Source organism: Narcine bancroftii, chromosome 5, assembly GCF_036971445.1.
Source record: "Narcine bancroftii isolate sNarBan1 chromosome 5, sNarBan1.hap1, whole genome shotgun sequence".
Taxonomy (NCBI): domain Eukaryota; kingdom Metazoa; phylum Chordata; class Chondrichthyes; order Torpediniformes; family Narcinidae; genus Narcine; species Narcine bancroftii.
The window spans coordinates 86169127-86176061 of NC_091473.1; the positions used below are offsets into that span (position 1 = coordinate 86169127).

The following is a 6935-nucleotide window of genomic DNA, read 5'->3' on the forward strand; positions in this document are numbered from 1 at the left end:
AACCCCAATGGAAGACAGAGGACACAGAGGACCCATGGTGCTTCTACCATCTGAGATGGGGTACGAAGCCCGCCGCTGCAGACCACCCTGCATGTTTCAGGGAAATGCCAGGGCCATCAATCACTAATGGCTTCAGTGGCTGGCCACCCGTCTGCTGCACGTATGGGACAAAAAGTCTGGGCACTGTTTCCTCATGGTCATGGGGGCAAAAATCATCGTCATCCCACCAACCGCACTAGAGACAAGGACCAGACAGCGTGGACCCACCTTGAAAGCTGCAAACAAAAGTTCCATATGGACCTATGGCAAATGCAAGGCCCAACTACAACTCGGCACTAACATACTTAAATGGGACTTCAAGTTGGCCGTCGTGGACAAACCACTCCTCGGGGGAAGACTTCCTTTGAGCCCATTGTTTGTTGATTGACCTGAAGGGTTGGAGGCTGGTCCACGTTGAAACCTTTCAAATGTTCCCTCTTAGGGAAGCCAGACTACCTGCAATGCACCTGGACTAGTACAGCAGGCTCCTTGCCCAATTTCCATCACGGATCATCTACAGGTTCAATAGCCCCTGGGCCTCACCGCTACATGGTGCCAAAGACTGCTGGGGGTTGGCAGCTGTATGGGGACTATAGATGGCTGAACAAAGTCACTATGCCAGATCGCTACCCCCTACCACACATCCAAGACTTTGTAGCCAATCTACATGGAGCCCACATCTTCTCAAAAGTCGAAATGGTACAAGGCTACAATTAGATCCCTGTGCAGCCAGATGACAACCAGAAAACCACTTTGATCACCCCCCCTTTGGCCTGTTCGAGTTTCTGCGGATGCTTTTTGGACTAAACAATGCGGCACAGACTTTTCAGAACCTAATGGATGCAGTGAGCCAGGATTTTGATATCCTATTCATTTACTTATCCCACCTCTGCCACCTGTATACCCGACTGAGCAAGTTTAGACTGACCATTAACCCAGCAAAACATCAGTTCGGGCAGCAAACCATCAATTTCCTGGGCCATAAGATCTCAAATGATGGCGCAACTCCTCTACCAAACAAGGTAGAAGCCATCCGACAGTTCAACAGGCCTACCACAGTCAAAGGGCTACTGGAATTTGTGGCCATGGTAAATTTCTACCACCGCTTCCTCCCATCAGCAGCCAACATCATGTGACCACTGTTCACCCTGATGTCGGGTAAAAGGAAAGGCATCACTTGGAACCTAGAGGCTGAAACAGCTTTTGTCCAAATGAAGGAGTCTCTGGCAAAGGCTGCCATGCTAGTACACCCGAGGACCAATGTTCCAACAGCCCTCACAATCGACGTGTCAAACACGGCAATTGGAGGAGTACTCGAACAACTCATTTATGGATATTGGAAGCCCTTGGCCTTCTTTATTAGACATTTAAGACCACCTGAGTTGAAATACAGTGCTTTTAACAGAGAACAGTTAGCACTCTACCTGGTGATCCAGCACTTCAGATACTTTCTGGAAGGCAGACTGTTTAGTGATTTCACCGACCACAAGCCCCTAACCTTTGCATTCACCAAGGTATCAGACACCTAATTAGCCTGACAGCAGCGGCACCTTTTGTATGTCACGACAGTGATCCAGCACATCTCCAGTAAAGACAAGATTGTGGCGGATGCTCTATCTAGGCCAACCATCGAAGCATTGGCACAGGGGATCAACTACTCAGAGCTAGCAGAGGCACAACGAGGAGATAGGGAGCCACACAGCTACAGGACCACAGTCTCAGACCTGCAGCTGCAGGGCGTACCATTGGGTCCAGGTGAGCAGACATTCCTTTGCGATACAGCCATAGGCCATCCCTGCCCCATCATCCTGGCAGTCTGGAGATGCCATGTATTTGACTCCATGAATGGCCTAGCACACCCCTCTAGCTGAAGCACAGTCCATATGATATCCAGTCAGTTTGTGCTGCATGGCCTCAAAAAACAAGTCAGCTACTGGGTGAGGACATGCACTTAGTGTCAGACAGCCAAAGTCCAGAGGCTTACTAAAGCCCTCCTGCAGCAGTTCAAAGCCACAACCCACAGATTCAACCACATCCACATCAAAATTGTAGGGCCACTGATGGTATCACGGGGAGCACGGTACCTCCTCACCATGGTGGACCATTTCACCAGATGGCCAAAGGCAATTCCTTTCACAGACACTACCATCAAATCCTGCACCAGGGCCCTAATTGCAACTTGGGCAGCATGCTTTGGCATTCCAGCCCACATCTCTTCGGACAGAAGGGCTCAGTTCACATCAGGCCTGTGGGCTGCCTTAGCCAGCTTGTTGGGGACTCAACTTCATCACAAAATTCTGGGTAAGTTGGCACCCCTCTCGACCTCCCAACATGGACAAACACTGACCTCCGTTTCCAGACATTAAAGGACTGTGAATATGTCTTTGTTAGAAGGGACACGCACCGCCCATCACTGCAGTGGCCTTATGAAGGGCTGTTTAGAGTAGTAAAAAATAATGGGTCTATATTTATGTTGGACATGGGGGGTAAAGAGGAGATATTCACGATTGACCGATCAAAGCTGGTGCACGTGGACTTGGAAAAGCCGGTTGAAGTGCAAGCACCCAAGCATAGAAAGGCAGGGCACCCAAACAGAAGAAAGTGCCAACTTTAGATTGTGGTGGGTGAGATCGCCGGTTCTGTGGGGTGGCGGGGTAGGGGCGGGGGGGTTTGTGTGGCGACCAACGTGTTTGGTGTTTAGGCGAACTGGCTCCATTTGTAATGCGTGGTTGGAGCAGCCTACACCTAGATGGCACCAGGCATCTTCCCCTTCTCTTCAGTCAGCAACGCAACTTCCGGTTCTCAGCAATGGGAACAGGGAGCGCCTTTAAAATGGTCAGTGAGCAAACAATAAAGCAGCGAGTTTTGGAACAAACCTGTTGACTGTCCGCCACATTATTCGCTCCATAGCGTGAACGCTACACTGTAATGAAACTGGGATTGGGTTTAGATATGAAATCTCCTTATCTAATTATCTTTCCTCTACTCCATAGTTGGTTACCCAAGAATAGTTACTTGGGTAAAATACTGGGGGTTTGCTCATTCTTAAGAACAGCACCTCTGCAGGAACAACTGTTTTTAATAGAGATTTCAAATAAATTGGAAAAATAATGTGTGTCTTGTGATGTTAGGTTTAAACGTACCACTATCCAATGCCGTTCAAATGTATCTTCTCTTGATATGTATATCACAAAATAAACAAGTGTGAGTGTCATTATAAAGTGTTTGTTAACTTGTCAGTAATGCAGATTTAACACCTACTGTATATGGCAAAATGTTTACTTTTGGTGCTATATTCCTGAGATTATATTAGATTACGGTAAACACAAACCTAAAAGTAATATTGATATCTCTGCTTGGAAGCATTTACTACTTTGCAGACATGTATTGGCAAGTCTGGATATATAAAATATGTAGCTCTGCCCTTTATCCTGTATGCATGAGTGTGCAGATACTAGTGCTGGGGCTAATTGGAAATGGTAAATGTTATGATTTAGATTAAATGAATTAACAAAGATCATGAACTGTTTTGTACTGCTATTAATATTGTGACCAATATGCTTATTGGAAGGTGAGTAACTTTATCAATAGAAGGAAGTAAGGAAATAGGCTGCAATGCAGCTAAACTAGAACATTACACATAAAAAAGGATAAGTATTGACTTGAAGCATTAGCTGTTTTATTCTCGACATGATGTCTGAATTGCTAAGTATTTACAATATTTTCTGTTCGTATTTATAACCAGCAAAAAAGCAATAATTGTTGCTAACTTACCACAAGTTATTCTTATTAAATTCCCACCATTCAAAATGTACCGGGGTGTAGATCAATTGGGTGACATGGGCTCATGGGCTGAAAGGGCCTGTTACTGTGCTGTATGGCTAAATTTAAAAAAAAATTAAATTGACCATTTGTTAAATTTCACAAGCACAGCATTACCAATGCAAAAATAAAATATTGTAAATTCCAGCAATTAACCTCAGTATGCTTAAAAAATACATTGGAGAGAAAAGTGAAATTAACATTTGAGGATAATGACTTCGTTGGCTCTGTTATTTTTTTTCTTCTTCAGGAAAGGCTTGGGAAAGGTCACCAAATTGAGATCTTTATTACAATGAAACAATTTGATTGAGTGGATGCAGAAAAACTTGTGGAGAAGAGCGTATCTGGAGGTAAGAAATCCAAAATCTTCATTACCCAGAAAGTGGTTTATGCTGCCTGTCCCGCATCGGACTTGTCAGCCACAAACGAGCCTGCAGCTGACGTGGACATTTACCCCTCCATAAATCTTCGTCCGCGAAGCCAAGCCAAAGAAGAGAAGATAGAAGCTTTTAAAGGAAGGCAATAGATAATGGATGGAGAAGAGATTAAAAGGCTCTGGATGAAAAAATGGGAGGAGTGCAAATGTTAGCATGGACAGCTGAACGCTCTAATTTTGTATTATTGAACCAATCTAATCCTATTAAAATTACTCTTATTGTAGATATTGTCCAATCCAAGCATTTCTATGATTTTCTGATTGTATTGCAGTATTTCAATATCTATTTAAATGAGAGATTGACACTACCTGTCAATTAATTATCTATAGCTACATTTCAAAGGTTTATGTTGTATAAGCACCAAAATTCATATTCTCCTTGGAACACCAAACTCAGCATGAGATGCAGCTTCACAATGCAATGTTATAGAATTTACAATGCAATGTTACGGATTGCACAAATACGGCCAGTTACCCAAACCACATAAAACAGTAAAATTCCAATAATCCAATAATGATGCTGAACTCACATGTTTTCCACTTAATCAGACATTATTCTCATAATAACTCATAATATATTTTATTCACTCTTTCTAAATGTTCCACTGTTTTAAAGTACATTTTCCAATTAATCTGGCAAATTTAAAGGGAATGTATGAAATAGGGCCATGGTGACTTTTAATAAACTTTAGGAATCAGGCCCAAGAAGTGCAGAAAAGAGGACCCAGTGAGCCAAATAGCAAACTGTCAGTATTTCTGAACAATAGGAAGGTTGACTATTGAAATGTTACTGTGCAGAAATGGCAAAGAATTCCTCCTTTGGAACATTTGGATTCTCAACTCTGTATTCTAAAAGGTAAATACTTGCTTTCTAAAATATTGTAGTGGCCCACACACAGAGACATGGACCGACCCGCAAAATGGCCGATAAACACGGCAACTGCATGGACCTGGGGGTGACACTGACCATCATCCCAGGTGATCTCCTGCATGGCAGGAAGATGGGGAACTGTGGTGGGAATGGTGGCCAATCCCAGGCCGGCGCACCGATGACACAGGGCCTTGACGTCAGCGCTTGGGGCCCATATAAACATGATGGCCAATGCAATAAACCTGTCTCAACTTCAAGGCTTTGGTGTGTGTGTCATTCTTATCCTTGCCCCGTAGCACGATTGCTACATTGGTGACCCTAACAAGTCCACCTGGCAGTTGGACCCAAAGATTATGGACCAGGAAGAGCCAGCGACCATCCACTTGGTCTCACTCAGGCTCCCAAAGTTTTGGGTCTCGCAGCCACATGTTTGATTTGAGCAGGGCCCAGAAATGAAGGCAGCCAACAGCTCCTCCATCTGGACTTTTGGTACCCACACTATTCCCCTTTGATTCGGTAAAAGCTGGTTTACACGGACCTTCACCCTCACAGCAGTGGCACAACCACTCCTGGGGATCAACTTCCTTCATGCCCACTGCCTGTTTGTCAACCTCAAGGGATGGTGGTTGGTGCATGTCAGAACTTTTCAAACTCTACCTCTGGGGGAAGACAAACTACCCGCTCTCCCACCTTGACTCTATAACATTTTCAGACAACTTATTCACTTACATCCTGATGGAGTTCCCCTCAATAGTGGCACCACAGTTCTCTGCAGCTGACGCAAAGCACGGGGTAAGGCACCACATTCTGTCTGAGGGCCCCGGGCTTCACGCCAGGGCACGCCAGCTCCCTCCCGAAAAGCTCAACTTAGCCTAGCGAAGGAGGAGTTTGAGAAAATGGAGGAGCTCGGGATTGTGTGGTGCTCCGACAGACTCTGGGCCTCTCCCTCCACATGGTGCCAAAATCAGAGGGGGTAGGGGTGGTGGAGGCCATGGGGAGGCTACTTTCACCTCAATGAGGCCCAACAGATATTGTTTTCCAAGGTGGACCTCATCCGAGGTACCACTCTTAAACAGCCAGTTACAGGTGCCGACATTTTTAATTAAAATCCTGCAACCTTGGAGTCTATGTCCAAGATGACAGTACTTATGTTTGGCAGCGGTCACAAGGGGTTGCAGAACTTTGGGGGAGCAGCAAACCAGTGCAGGGCACCAGAAATGAGGAGAAAACCCCCACTGAGAAGGAGAAGCAGAGGATTCAACCCTATAGGAAGATGATCATGGCAGCAGATCAGTGAGGAACTCAGTGGCTGAATGACTCTGCAGAACAGTAATCATGGCAGCAGACCAGGGAGGGGATTAGAGGCTGAAGGACCCACACAGGCTGCAGGGGTCAGCAACGCCGTCGAGAGACTCATGGAACCAGGGATTGTGAGGGTGCTGAGGGCATGAAGGGCTCCTGAATGGCCTTGGGCACTGAAAGCTTCCTGATCATGGAGCTCAGGTTGCAATGGATTAAACAGAGGTCTGTGCAGTTACATAGGCTGCAGGAGCACCAGAGGTGAATGCATGGACACTCAGTGCTTCTGGAGGGACTATCAGTTGTATAACACATTGGTAAGGCCAAATTTGGAGTACTGAGTGCAATTTTGGTCACCTGACTTACATCAACACTTACATCAACAATGATGAAGTGTTTTGAAAGGATGGTGTTGAAGTATATCAGCTCCTGACTGAGCAGCCACATGGATGCATTCCAGTTTGCCTA

General features: G+C 45.5%; 1 long non-coding RNA gene across 2 annotated transcripts in view; it reads left to right on the top strand.

Annotated features, from left to right (window-relative positions):
• The window catches only part of LOC138763666 (uncharacterized), a 123683-nt gene extending 119171 nt beyond the window's left edge, over positions 1 to 4512 (top strand). For both annotated transcript variants that reach the window (XR_011357705.1, XR_011357706.1), the window contains exon 3: positions 4112 to 4512. This is a non-coding gene — a long non-coding RNA (uncharacterized lncRNA). The remainder of the gene's footprint in view (positions 1 to 4111) is intronic.
• Positions 4513 to 6935: the final 2423 nt, after the last annotated feature.